The 14,158-nt window shown below is 42.7% G+C and overlaps 2 protein-coding genes across 4 annotated transcripts in view; one reads left to right on the forward strand and one right to left on the reverse strand.

The window, feature by feature from the left end:
* The window catches only part of PDZD2 (PDZ domain containing 2), a 355,202-nt gene that overhangs the window by 339,103 nt on the left and 1,941 nt on the right, over positions 1-14,158 (reverse strand). Inside the window, exon 2 of one of the 3 annotated variants that reach the window (XM_061615759.1) lies at positions 12,836-12,912. The exons of the other annotated variants lie outside the window; for them this stretch is intronic. The gene's annotated coding sequence lies outside the window, so the exon portion shown is untranslated. The remainder of the gene's footprint in view (positions 1-12,835; positions 12,913-14,158) is intronic. 3 annotated transcript variants of the gene reach the window in all.
* SUB1 (SUB1 regulator of transcription) overlaps positions 1-14,158 on the forward strand; it is a 414,045-nt gene that overhangs the window by 130,776 nt on the left and 269,111 nt on the right. The window lies entirely within an intron of this gene.

The following is a 14,158-nucleotide window of genomic DNA, read 5'->3' on the forward strand; positions in this document are numbered from 1 at the left end:
TTAACCCACCTGGTCACTCTATTAGACTAACAAAAGAGACTCATCTGACCAGGAGCAGGTTTCTCCGCTGCATAGACCACCTCCAGGTGCAGGGTTCCAACTCAGAGGCTGGAAGGGGACACATAGAAATCATCCATCTCAACCCCAAACCCATAACTTACTTTATTTATTTGCTGCTGCCAAAACTGCTGAGGTCTCAGGGGTGGGGCGATACAATTTGCTTGGGGGACCAGATGAGCCTGTGGGTTAGCCAGCCAAGAAGTAAAGCATGTTTCCTTGAAAGTGATGTGTAGGACTAACATCATTTTGCCATATTCATTGTCTACGAAGCAAAATGGAGACCTAACAGCAACAGCAAATTGTACCCCATAGAATAATTCCGCAAGGGTGACAGCTCTGAGCTACCAGTTTTCAGAATGCCTGAAATTTTAAATTAATGCTGTGCCATTTTAAAGACATATTAAGACTTCAGAATTTGCAAGTTCCATGCAATATCAGCCTTTTAGCAGGGTACTTCCCTGTCACACACATATGTTACTCACAGGAGGCAGCATAGTCTGCAAGCGGGAAATGGCCATAGCTCAGTGGTAGAGCATCTGCTTCGCATGCAGAAGGTCTCAGATTCCATCCCTGGCATCTCCAGGTAGGGCTGGGGGAGACTTCCTGCCTGAAACCCTGGAGTGCCACTGCCAGTCAGTGTAGACAATGCTGAACTAGATGGACCAAAGGTTTTGACTCGGTATAATGCCACTCCCTATGCCTCTATGACCATAGCTCAGTGGAAGACGACATAAGTTGCAGGCAGAAGGTCCTAGGTTCAATCCTGGGCATTCCCAGCTAGGTCCTTGGCATCACAGTCTGAAACCCACTTAGAGCAGTCTGCTGCTGCTAGTCAGAGCAGACAATATCAACCTGGATGGACACATAGTCTGACCTGATATAAAGAGACATACGCTAGACACATGCTGAGAGACACACAGTATTTGTCAGTGTATGTGTAGCACAGTATCTCCCTGTCAGGGTATAAAGATAGTTTAGAACTATATGTTTACATCTTCATATTATTATAAGAAGAACAGACCAAAGACCCATCTAGGGTAGCATTCTGTCCTTTCAGCAGCCACCCAGATGCCTATGAGTGTCTTGGCTCCCAACTAGAGAAGCAGACTTAAGACTCGGAGACTGGATTTTTCCGCATAAAGCTTTGTTCCAGAGATCAGATATAGCATCTTATGTTAGGCCTAAACCAAGATTCAAAAAGGAACAGGCATACTAGACATTGGAAGCAATAGTAGATGAGTTGTCGCAACAGCAAATACAAGCAATGCTACTTCTATATATACAGAAAAGGGGTGGGCACTTGACACTATGAATTCAGTCTCTTCTCAGCATGAGCTGCAAGGCGGTGGCTATGATGGGGGTGTCGCCAAAACTGTGCTACTTATAACTGTCTCTTCTCTAACCTCCACAACCTTGGAGACATGCTGCTGAGTTGCTTTCATTTTCCCCGCCTGAGAAGTTCCATTGTTTTTGTTAGTACTTATGTCTTTTGTCATTATGTTTGGCCTTGGTGCTGGTGGAGAGTCATCACTAGCCAGCCTACAGGCTTCTGGAGACACATTCCCTGTAACCCCCTCATCTCCTTTATCAGTGCTGGCAATGTCCTCCCCAATGCTGGTAACCTTCTCTATCCTCCCAATGCCAGAGATTATCCTTGGGGCCCATGACAAAGTTATTTGCACCCAACACTTGATCCTTCTGAAGGTGTCAACTACCTAAATAAACTTTCTGATCCTTGTAGACTATGCACTAATACTTGCAGTTGACTTTTCTTGAGATTCTTTATTACCATTTCCATCAAGCTTGAACTCTGGGAGGGAAGGACTGGGAGCCCACATTCCCCCCACCTATAATTCCAGCAAGCCCCATTGAACTCTCTGGAACCTGCATCCAAATGAATGTGGTTTTAGGATCACAATGTCTGTAGTCAATACCAAGAAACACACTTCTAATGGAGGCAGTGGACTTCGGTGGCTCCATGTCAGTGGGGCAGTGGAATCCACCCTGGGTTTTAGTCTGAACTTTCAAGGAGCCGTCCAAGATGCTTCAGCTCACTGACATGGAGGCACCAGCCGCTGCTGAATGACAACATTCTCTGCTGGCTATGGAGAGCACAAGACACAGCAAAAGGAAAGGGTCTTTGAAGACACACAAGACTCAAATTGCTTTTAGAGGGAGTTTATGCTGCAGAGGATCAGCATGAAAAGGGATGATATCTTCATCCATCTGTGAAGGAGCCAAACACACACACACAAATCAATGGAGGTCCCGACTATGATCAAGTACAACCAGACATCATCCATATGTGAAATCTCTTTAAGTATTGGGTCATGAAGCAGACCCATAAATGCGGTCATTTGTTATTAAAGAAATACACAAATGTACTATTGCAAACTGCAGCGGAGACACACTGCCCCAAACAACTGGGATTGAGAAATGCCTGGTAAGATTAGTCTTCATTTGGTGGGGGTGGGTCATTTCAGAGTGAGCACTAACAGTGTGCTTGGCTCTCCACATTCCATTACAAGTGGAGCCAACAGCACAGCCCTATGAAAGGGTTCCAACTCCATGGATCGAGCTGTTAGGACACCCATTGGGTCACATCCAAGTTACCAACTTCCAAAGCACACCTGCTTAACTTTGCATGCTAAGTATAGGTTTAGCATAACCGCGTGACTGAGTTCTTTCATTTCAGAGTGTAGATGTGGGAGATTACATTTTCTGAAGTCCTGTTCAAACTTATTTATTTTTAAATATTCCCTATACATAGAAAACTATCACATCAAGGCAAGACCTAGGCTGGAGGGATTATCCCCGGTGCCAGTTTTCCACATGAAGAGAAATATTTTATGTGAGTTAGCATTTGTTTACTTTTTTTTTTTTTTTTTTTCAATAATTTTTATTCAGATTTTCATAAAACATACAAGACAAAATCATAAAACATTCAAAGACAAAAAACAAAATCAAAAATAGTTAAACAAAAAGAAAAAAAGAAAAAAAAAATAAAAAATAAAGAGTAAAATATTGACTTCCCATTTGTCAAAGATCAAATCAGTTATAAGTCTATAATATATAACAATCCTGTCTCTTAAGTCATATTATAAAATCACTTTCCTCCAGTAGTTATCTTACTTAATCATCAAATCTCATAAACATTACTTTATTCTTTCCACAAAAAGTCAAAGAGAGGTTTCAATTCTTTAAGAAATATATCTATCAATTTTTTTTTCCAGATAAGCATATCGATTAATCCATCTCATTACTAATTATGATAATCTTATTGTCATAACCATAGTCAAAATAAACATTTCAATTAATCCATCACATCAGAATCTGTTAGGTTCAATAATTTCAGTAGCCATTGTTCTATTATCTCTATTAGTTCCATTTTCCATCTTCCATCTTCAGTAGTCTTGTTAAGTCCAGTAATTTCAATATCCAATCTTCCATTATCAGTATTCCATAATAATCTTGCTGTCAAAGCCATAGTCATATAGTAAGAGTCTGATGGGGATTACCTCTATCCCAAATATTTTCTTGCCATCCATTCTGAATAGGTTGCTGAAATACTGCTGTAAAATCATATCTCTGTTCTTTTTTTCAAAATACACTGGGTCATCTCTTAAAAGTTTTTCCATTGTCACATGGCTGCAGTTAATTCCATAGATTTTCTCTATATTGGGCTCCATCACATCATTCCAGTCCAGAAGATTATCCATGCCATTGATAACTTTATCTCTAGAATCTTCATTCATTTCTTCAGAGATAACATTGAGTTCCAAACAATAGATTTTATTTCTAAAGTCCATAGACTCCAAATCTTGTTCCTGTTCCACGTTGGTTCCAATCTCCGGGATCTCCTCTCTCACAGGGACCCCTATTCCAGTCTCCAGGGTCACCTCTCTCACAGGGACCCCTGTTCCAATCTCCGGGGTCTCCTCTCTCACAGGGACCCCTTCCAGGGTCACCTCTCTCACAGGGACCCTTATATCTTTAATCTCCTGCTTCATTTTACTCAATTCAATTTTCATTATCTCAATCTCATCCATTATTTTCTGAAACATAGTTATTTCCAGATTTTCAGCCACTTTCTTAATTGCCATTTTAAAAGAAAAATATAGGAAAACCACTTCTTATTTCAGCAACAATTGGGTTAATACTCCAAACTTGGTGACATCACAGTATAAACAGAGCAGACAGCCTTATCTCTCCAATAGTTAAGTAAACAAAATGCAGTTCCCAGGATCGAAACAATTAATGGCAATCGTCAAGAAACAGATTCGTCAAAATAAAATAGACCAAAAAGAGAGTAGTCTCAAAACAGTATAATATTTTTCAAAATAAAAATCTGGAATAGAAATCCCTCTTCTGTGTATATCTTTAGAATGCAAATCCAGGACAGCTTTTTGCAACAAAAACAGAGATAAGCTATTAATTAGTGCGTAGCAGAGAGAAGTTATGGCTCCCCAGTGAGATGTCAAAAACTGATCAATCTGGCAAATCTCTTTTAAACAGCAACAATTTAAGTCAAGTAAAAGAAAAATATAGAAAGAAGGGTGCTTGCCTGTTAGTGCGTTCTCTCTTAGAAGATAAGGTGAACGTTCGCTTTATCAGATAGAGCTTGCTGTTAAAAATCCGTCCCACCTTCGTCGGCTGGACCTCGTCCCATAAATTAATGAGATCTGGTCGTCCCAACAAAAATAGGCTTTGAGGTTAATCTCTTCGTTTCTCCCTACCCGGGAGAAGTTTATCAGTCAAAAAAAAAAAAGAAAAAACTGACTGATATATCTGAATAAGCTTCTTTTGAGGCAGGAGCCCGTCTCAAAAGCAGGCACAGGCTAAGTCACCCTTCCCGGAAGTCCACTTTTTTAAAAAATAAAAACAAAAACAAAACTCACATGCGGTTTGAAGGGAAACAGCTCAACATGACAATTTTGCTGAACTTGTACTTCAAGTCCACTGTGTCAGGGTATTTACATCCCCAGATTCATTTGGAGGTGTAAGGAGACGAATCTGACAAGGGAAATGTTCTTTCCTGGTTTGCATCACCATTCTCTAGCTACCAATCGATTACATTTCATCATGAAATGATAGTGAAAACCAAAAAGGACTCAGGGGCAAGGGAAGAACTTGGCTTTGAAGAAACGGAGCCAAAGCCATCTCTCGAGCCTTGTTGAACACCACCGAATAATGCACGACAGAAACTAGTTCCCAGACTTGAATTAGGGACCTTGCGCTTCCCATACGGGTAGGAATATTGTTCTTTTAAGCAGCCATCTAAGTTTAAAGGACTTGGGAGACATTGCTGTGAATCTGGACTAGAACTTATTAACAAGTGGGCTTTCTGAGATGGTGCATTAAGTGTTTTCTGGAGAACACACTGGATTTCTTCTCAGCCCCACCCTTTTCCATCATGCACGCAAAGAAAACTGGAAAGCCTGCACCATTCTTGGAAGAAAAGCCTCTCAGCCATTTACTCTCATTAGCCTGGGTCCTACTGGCACTCGCACAGAAGTGAATGACTAAAGCTGCCAGGAAAGCATGTATAGGGCTGCAGCAAGTCCCATGAAACTCAATGGGAGGTGTGACAAAAATCTGCTCTCTTCCCCCTCCGTATCAGCTGAGCAGCCCAGCATGTATGCCCAGCTGGAATCCACAAACCCAGGACGGATTCTGTCTGAGGGGGACATGGCCTTGGTTGATGGTAGGTATGCGCATGCAGTGCACTAATGAGCTGGTGCAGTCAGGCCTATTTAAGCCCCACAGTGGCGGCAGTGGCGCCACCATGTCGCCGCCACAGCCTTCGATCGCCCACTACAGTCTGGTGGCAGCCCTGGAAGTTGTGCAAAGAAGTAAGTAAGTAGCCTATTCTGAGTCTCCCCTTCTGTAACAGGAATTACTTTGGAGTAGGCATAAACTGGATTGTGCTGCAAACTACATAATGAGCAGGGACTGCCAGAGCTTCTGCTACTATTTACACTTTGTAGGAGAGGCATCATGGCATCATGGCCTATGAGAGAAGCTAGCTGAAATGCTCATGGAATGTCTTTGGGATGCAGGCCACACAGGGGAGCAGCCTGCCCTGGCATCAGCAACTTTGGGCCACAGATGCCAAGGTAGGTTTTGAATTGGGGCTGTCAGCTGCTCCGTACCCCAGCTGAGGCTTCCCTTGGTGGTGAGTAGCTATGGATCACCCGCCATGTGAAGAATTCCCACAGTACCCTACGTTGAAGAATTGAAAATGGCAGGGTACAGAGAGCACCACTGTTGTTGCAAGTCTGCATGGTGGTGGTGGGGACATCAGCGAGCCAACAGGTGGCACTTTACCAGGGGCCATTAATTTAGAGTCAGCCCTGGGATGAGCTAGGGAGCTCCTGGGGGCAGATTGAACCTCACAGCCACTAATTGCCTATCCCTAATTTTCCAAAGGTTTGAAAAAGAATCTGGACTTGCTCAAGGTTTGTATAATAATAATAATAATAATAATAATAATAATAATAACAACAACAACAACAACAACAACAAAATATCCTGCCCTTTCTCCCAGTAGGAGCCCAGGGTGGCAAGTTTTCACTTTTTAATCCATAGCATTTTCTGAACCCATCCCACCCAGCTATGTACATTGGCACCACAGGTGAATTCAACTGTGCAGCTTGGGGTATAACAGCTAGCAATTATAGCGAGACCTACCACTAAGCAGTGTGAGGCAGCTGCCTCAGGCAGCAGATGCTTTGGGTGACGGAAGCCATCCACCACCTCGAGTCCCCTAAGCTAACCTGCTCTACACCCCCTAAGGTAGCCTGCTGCCTTCAGGTCCAGTGGACGTTGCCCCATTGCCAGTGTTGAAGTCAGATTCAGCTGCCGGCCTGGTTGGATTTGGTATGTGGAATGGAAAAGGTGCCAACTTGGCCTTGGCCAGCGAAATGTCTTGGGCCAGCCCCGCTACTGACGGAACACCACAATCTATGAGCAGAGACCCAACCTAAGGTTTGAGAGAAAGGGCGTAGTTCAGTGGTCAGGCAACTGCTTTGCATGAAGAAGGTCCCAGGCTGTCCCCAAGCATTTCCAGGTAGTGTTGGGAATATCCCCAGCCTAAAACATTGGAGAGCTGCTGCCAGCCACAATAGCAATAGGGACCAATGGTTTGAATAAGTATAATTTTATTTATTTATTTAATTTATATCCCACCCTTCCTCCCAGGGCGGGATATAAAGCATGCTTCTATATGTGGAAAAGGAATTATAGAATGCAATCATGCCCAGGTCAACAATCGTTATGAATGGAAGCCAGACAATTTGACTGTAACTTACGGCCCCTTTAGACAAACACAGAACCTTTCAAGGCCTGAACTTTATATGTCAAGTTCAAAATACACACAGTCTTTTTGCAGTGCACTTCACTGTATTTCTAGGTTTCAAGGTCAGCTCCCCTTGCTTTAGTTTTGAATAATGTGCCTTTTACTGGTTTGTTTGCTGTTTTTCCCAATTCCTCTTAGGCTTGCAGCACTGCATATCAAGCTCTGCAGAGTGATGTATTTTAATGACACACTGGACTACATTTTACTCATGAAAAAAGATGCCAGATGTTTCATGCTGTCCGATTTTATTAGGTCACTGGATAAAGAGTAAAAAGTAATTCCTGTAAAAATACAAAACCACTAACCCATTTTCTATTTGGTAACATTTTCCTCCCCAGATTCTAGTCAACTGTAGCAGAGTTGACTGCACTGATGGTAATTCAAAGTTTAATTCCAATCCTAAACCCAAGAGGGAATTAAAGCCAAGGTTTCCAGTTCAGAAATTTCTGCTCAGTAGTATACATGACAGCACCAGAGGTCTTTTCAAAGTGTGTGTAACCAGGAACTAAGGAACATAAGAACATAAGAACATAAGAAGAGCCTGCTGGATCAGGCCAGTGGCCCATCTAGTCCAGCATCCTGTTCTCACAGTGGCCAACCAGGTGCCTGGGGGAAGCCCGCAAGCAGGACCCGAGTGCAAGAACACTCTCCCCTCCTGAGGCTTCCGGCAACTGGTTTTCAGAAGCATGCTGCCTCTGACTAGGGTGGCACAGCACAGCCATCATGGCTAGTAGCCATTGATAGCCCTGTCCTCCATGAATTTGTCTAATCTTCTTTTAAAGCCATCCAAGCTGGTGGCCATTACTGCATCTTGTGGGAGCAAATTCCATAGTTTAACTATGCGCTGAGTAAAGAAGTACTTCCTTTTGTCTGTCCTGAATCTTCCAACATTCAGCTTCTTTGAATGTCCACGAGTTCTAGTATTATGAGAGAGGGAGAAGAACTTTTCTCTATCCACTTTCTCAATGCCATGCATAATTTTATACACTTCTATCATGTCTCCTCTGACCCGCCTTTTCTCTAAACTAAAAAGCCCCAAATGCTGCAACCTTTCCTCGTAAGGCAGTCGCTCCATCCCCTTGATCATTCTGGTTGCCCTCTTCTGAACCTTTTCCAACTCTAGAATATCCTTTTTGAGATGAGGCGACCAGAACTGTACACAGTATTCCAAATGCGGCCGCACCATAGATCTATACAACGGCATTATGATATCGGCTGTTTTATTTTCAATACCTTTCCTAATTATCCCTAGCATGGAATTTGCCTTTTTCACAGCTGCCGCACACTGGGTCGACATTTTCATCGTGCTGTCCACTACAACCCCGAGGTCTCTCTCCTGGTCGGTCACCGCCAGTTCAGACCCCATGAGCGTATATGTGAAATTCAGATTGTTTGCTCCAATATGCATAATTTTACACTTGTTTATATTGAATTGCTTTTGCCATTTTTCCGCCCATTCACTCAGTTTGGAGAGGTCTTTTTGGAGCTCTTCGCAATCCCTTTTTGTTTTAACAACCCTGAACAATTTAGTGTCATCAGCAAACTTGGCCACTTCACTGCTCACTCCTAATTCTAGGTCATTAATGAACAAGTTGAAAAGTACAGGTCCCAATACCGATCCTTGAGGGACTCCACTTTCTACAGCCCTCCATTGGGAGAACTGTCCGTTTATTCCTACTCTCTGCTTTCTGCTTCTTAACCAATTCCTTATCCACAAGAGGACCTCTCCTCTTATTCCATGACTGCTAAGCTTCCTCAGAAGCCTTTGGTGAGGTACCTTGTCAAACGCTTTTTGAAAGTCTAAGTACACTATGTCCACTGGATCACCTCGATCTATATGCTTGTTGACACTCTCAAAGAATTCTAATAGGTTACTGAGACAGGACTTTCCCTTGCAGAAGCCATGCTGGCTCTGCTTCAGCAAGGCTTGTTCTTCTATGTGCTTAGTTAATCTAGCTTTAATAATACTTTCTACCAGTTTTCCAGGGACAGAAGTTAAGCTAACTGGCCTGTAATTTCCGGGATCCCCTCTGGATCCCTTTTTGAAGATTGGCGTTACATTTGCCACTTTCCAGTCCTCAGGCACGGAGGAGGACCCGAGGGACAAGTTACATATTTTAGTTAGCAGATCAGCAATTTCACCTTTGAGTTCTTTGACAACTCTCGGGTGGATGCCATCCGGGCCCGGTGATTTGTCAGTTTTTATATTGTCCATTAAGCTTAGAACGTCCTCTCTCGTTACCACTATTTGTCTTAGTTCCTCAGAATCCCTTCCTGCAAATGTTAGTTCAGGTTCAGGGATCTGCCCTATATCTTCCACTGTGAAGACAGATGCAAAGAATTCATTTAGCTTCTCTGCAATCTCCTTATCGTTCTTTAGTACACCTTTGACTCCCTTATCATCCAAGGGTCCAATTGTCTCCCTAGATGGTCTCCTGCTTTGAATGTATTTATAGAATTTTTTGTTGTTGGTTTTTATGTTCTTAGCAATGTGCTCCTCAAATTCTTTTTTAGCATCCCTTATTGTCTTCTTGCATTTCTTTTGCCAGAGTTTGTGTTCTTTTTTATTTTCTTTATTTGGACAAGACTTCCATTTTCTGAAGGAAGACTTTTTGCCTCTAAGAGCTTCCTTGACTTTGCTCGTTAACCATGCTGGCATCTTCTTGGCCCTGGCGGTACCTTTGCTGATCTGCGGTATGCACTCCAGTTGAGCTTCTAATATAGTGTTTTTAAACAACTTCCAAGCATTTTCAAGTGATGTGACCCTCTGGACTTTGTTTTTCAGCTTTCTTTTTACCAATGCCCTCATTTTTGTGAAGTTTCCTCTTTTGAAGTCAAATGTGACCGTGTTGGATTTTCTTGGCAATTGGCCAGTTACATGTATGTTTAATTTAATAGCACTGTGGTCACTGCTCCCAATCGGTTCAACAACACTTACATCTCGCACCAGGTCCCGGTTCCCACTGAGGATTAAGTCCAGGGTTGCCGTCCCTCTGGTCGGTTCCATGACCAACTGGTCTAGGGAATAGTCATTTAGAATATCTAGAAACTTTGCTTCTTTGTCATGACTGGAACACATATGCAGCCAGTCTATGTCCAGGTAGTTGAAGTCACCCATTACTACCACATTTCCTAGTTTGGATGCTTCCTCAATTTCATATCTCATCTCAAGGTCTCCCTGAGCATTTTGATCAGGGGGACGATAGATCGTTCCCAGTATTAAGTCCCTCCTGGGGCACGGTATCACCACCCACAATGATTCTGTGGAGGAGTCTGCCTCTTTTGGGTTTTCGAGCTTGCTGGATTCAATGCCTTCTTTCACGTATACAGCGACTCCGCCACCAATACGTCCTTCCCTGTCCTTCCGATATAGTTTATATCCAGGGATAACCGTATCCCACTGGTTTTCTCCATTCCACCAGGTCTCGGTTATGCTCACTATATCAATGCTCTTCTCTAAGACCAAGCACTCCAGTTCTCCCATCTTGGTTCGGAGGCTCCTAGCATTAGCGTACAGGCACTTGTAAGCAGTGTCTCTCTTCAAGTGTCTTTGGCACTTGTGGTTAGGCCTGTGGTAATTTTGCTCTTCTGAATTTATATCCTGTGCCCCTGCTCTCACAGTGCCTACTTCTAGGCCTACCCCTTTTAAAATTTCATCATTTCTTTGGTTTTTATCCCAGGGGGGAGGTTTATTCCGAACCGGACCTTTCTCAGCTCCTGTCGGGTTTCCCCCCTCAGTCAGTTTAAGGAGCTTGCATTAAAAAGAGAACCATGCCAGAGTTGTTTTTTGCAGCAATTTCATATGCACAGAAGTGACAAAACTCCATGTGAAATCCTTTATCTGGGACCATAATTTGGATTCTCAACAATCTCAACTTTCATTTATAACAAAAAGGGCAGTGGGAGAAACAGGTTTTTGGCCTTGATGGTTACAACGTGACTCCAACATTCAGAGGAGTAGAAAGTGTTTGTGCCACGCATTCTGGCCTATTATCATAGGTCCTAGTCGTGACTCTCTGCCTCTGCATTCAGTCTTCCCATTTTTTCATGAGGAGGAAAAAAATCTCAGCTAGCTTGCTCGGAAAACCAAGTGTGAATTGAGATTTTAATTTCAGTTTAAAGAAGTAAACAAACATATATATATTATTGATTTGCCTAATTGATTTTGCACCTAAAACTTGGGCTACAGGAGATGAACATTTTAAACTTGGGCTCCATATGTATTTTTTAACTCCTGCTCTGGAGTCTGCTTTCAAGTCTACTTTGTCTTTCTCCCAAAACAACATGCAACAGATCGTAAAACTAATTATTTGCATCAATATTTATACAGAAAAAGGGAGAAATCATACCTGGATTGTAGACTCTAGGTAAGAGCGACAACTCATAGAACAAATTAGCAGCCAACGGTGACTGCTTTTTAAAGCACCACTTCACTGGGACACATTAATGGTCCAGAAATGCTGTCTTCGACAATAATCAGTCCTGGATTACCCATATAAAAGCTGCACAGTTCTGGGGAAAGGGCATGGCTGTGATTAACATGAAGAGACCCTGCACTTCTGAATTTGCCACTACACTACTGGTCCCAACTCAAGATCAGCTTGCCTTTAGGGAGGAAAGCAAGAGAAACAAGTATCTGATGCAAAAGGGAAAACAATTGGACACCAATCTGATATCAGAACTATCAACATTCAGAAAGCATTGGGAGAACACTTCTGTCTCCTAGGACACTCTGTTGCTGACCTGAGTTTTCAACAAAAGGTTCCAAAGGGAAACTCCAGCGTAAAATTCCTGAACTAGAATTTTTCAGCAAGTTTCATTCTTTTCACTTAGATCTTGATAGGACCTTCTCTCCAAGTGGCAAATTAGCATAGCAAAGGTAGACAGGTTGTGTTATCAAATATTTCTCCTCTTGTGAACTGTCACCATTCCCATCATGTAAAATTTGCTTACAAGTATCACAGGACTACTTGCACCACTTGTGTTTCAATGCCTTTTGGCCTCACTGTTTTCATTTACTGTGTCTGTATTTTTCTATAAAGGGAGTTGAGGCCAGATAAATAGATTTTCCTGCCAACAGGATACCAGTACATACAGCTGATGAAGGGTTCCTGTCTACAAAAGCCTTTGGCGCAATAGAGCTGCTATTCTTTAAGTGATGGGAATTGTCACTCTGTGAGGGGGAACTACTGTTCCTAGGATTTAAAGCTGTGTGCTTTAAATGTGACCAAATTGCCACCTTTCCAATATAACCAAGATGCCAAACTGTGATCCGTACTCAGCCAGCATCTCCATAGAACCACCTCTCCTCTTGCCATAATCTCCGATGCCTGGTTCTTCTCCCCCCTTCCTTTGCTAATTCTGTTTCCTGCTTAGTTTCACTTTTTCTGTCCCATATCACAGAAGAATTGTACTCACAGAATCATCATGGTCCTCCTGCAATTCTGCCTCGCTTACCGCTTGATGATGCACAAATGGACACCTGTGGCTTCTCCCTTGGCAAGATTGAAAAGGGAGACAACTCAAACCATGGGGATCTTTCCTTAATGCAGGAGTAGGAAACCTGTGGCCCTCCAGATGTTGCTGGACTACAACTCCCATCGTCCCTGACCACTGGACACACTGGCAGGGGATGATGAGAATTGGGGTCTAACAACATCTAGAGGGCTGCAGGTTCCCCATACCCTAGGGGCCTTAGGTTACATCTACACCATACATCAAACACTCTAATATGCAGTGGCGGCTGGTAGCTCCATGTCAGTGGGGCAGTGGAATCCACTCTATGTTTTAGTCTGAACTTTAGTTCGGACTAAAACCCCAAGTTGATTCTACTGATGCGGAGCCACCAGCTGCCACTGCTTATACTACCTTAACAGTCATGGCTTCCCCCAGAGAATTATGAGAAGCGTAGTTTGATAAAGGTGCACAGAGTTGTTAAAAGACCTCTCACAGAGCCACAATTACCAGCAATTACCTTAACAAACTACAGTTCCCAGGATTCTTTGGGGATAATGGGGAAGCCATAAACAGTGGTATAATCCTGCTATAAACTTATGGTGTGGATGCGACCATAATATATCGATAGCTATACAGGAGAAAGGCCAACTCACATACAGGATTTGGGAGTGGGACATTTGGTGTAATTTATAGTAAGCTTCACCCAAGAAGAGCATGACAGAATTGAAATGTAATTAATCGTCAGGCTATTTGTTGCAAGCCTGCACATACAGGACTCTGTTTTTACTGCTGTTGATTTTTTGGTTTTATAGTTATTTCTGGCACTAATGTTTATTTACTGCATTGATATCAATTTAAAATTCAAATAGAAGATGGAGAGGCCATGGCTGTGAAACACAATTTATTTTAAAGCAACAAAAAGGTCTTCACCTGGTGCAGAAAAGACTGGGTTGTATCCAAAGCCAGTTCTAGTCAGAGTGGACCCCTTGCGATTAATAGACATGACTAACTGCAGTCCATTAATTTCAGTGTGGTCAGCACTGAACACTAAAGTCAGGATCATTCAGACCATGGTATTCCCGATCTCTATGTATGGATGTGAAATTTGGACAGTGAAAAAAGTGGGTAAGAGAAAAATCAACGCATTTGCAACGTGGTGGTGGAGGAGAGCTTTGTGGATACCATGGACTGCGAAAAAGACCAATAATTGGGTGTTACAACAAATTAAACTAGAACTATCCCTAGAAGCTAAAATGATGAAATTGAGGTTATCATACTTTGGAC

The sequence above is a fragment of the Rhineura floridana genome, chromosome 1 (assembly GCF_030035675.1).
Source record: "Rhineura floridana isolate rRhiFlo1 chromosome 1, rRhiFlo1.hap2, whole genome shotgun sequence".
NCBI classification, from domain to species: Eukaryota; Metazoa; Chordata; class Lepidosauria; order Squamata; family Rhineuridae; genus Rhineura; species Rhineura floridana.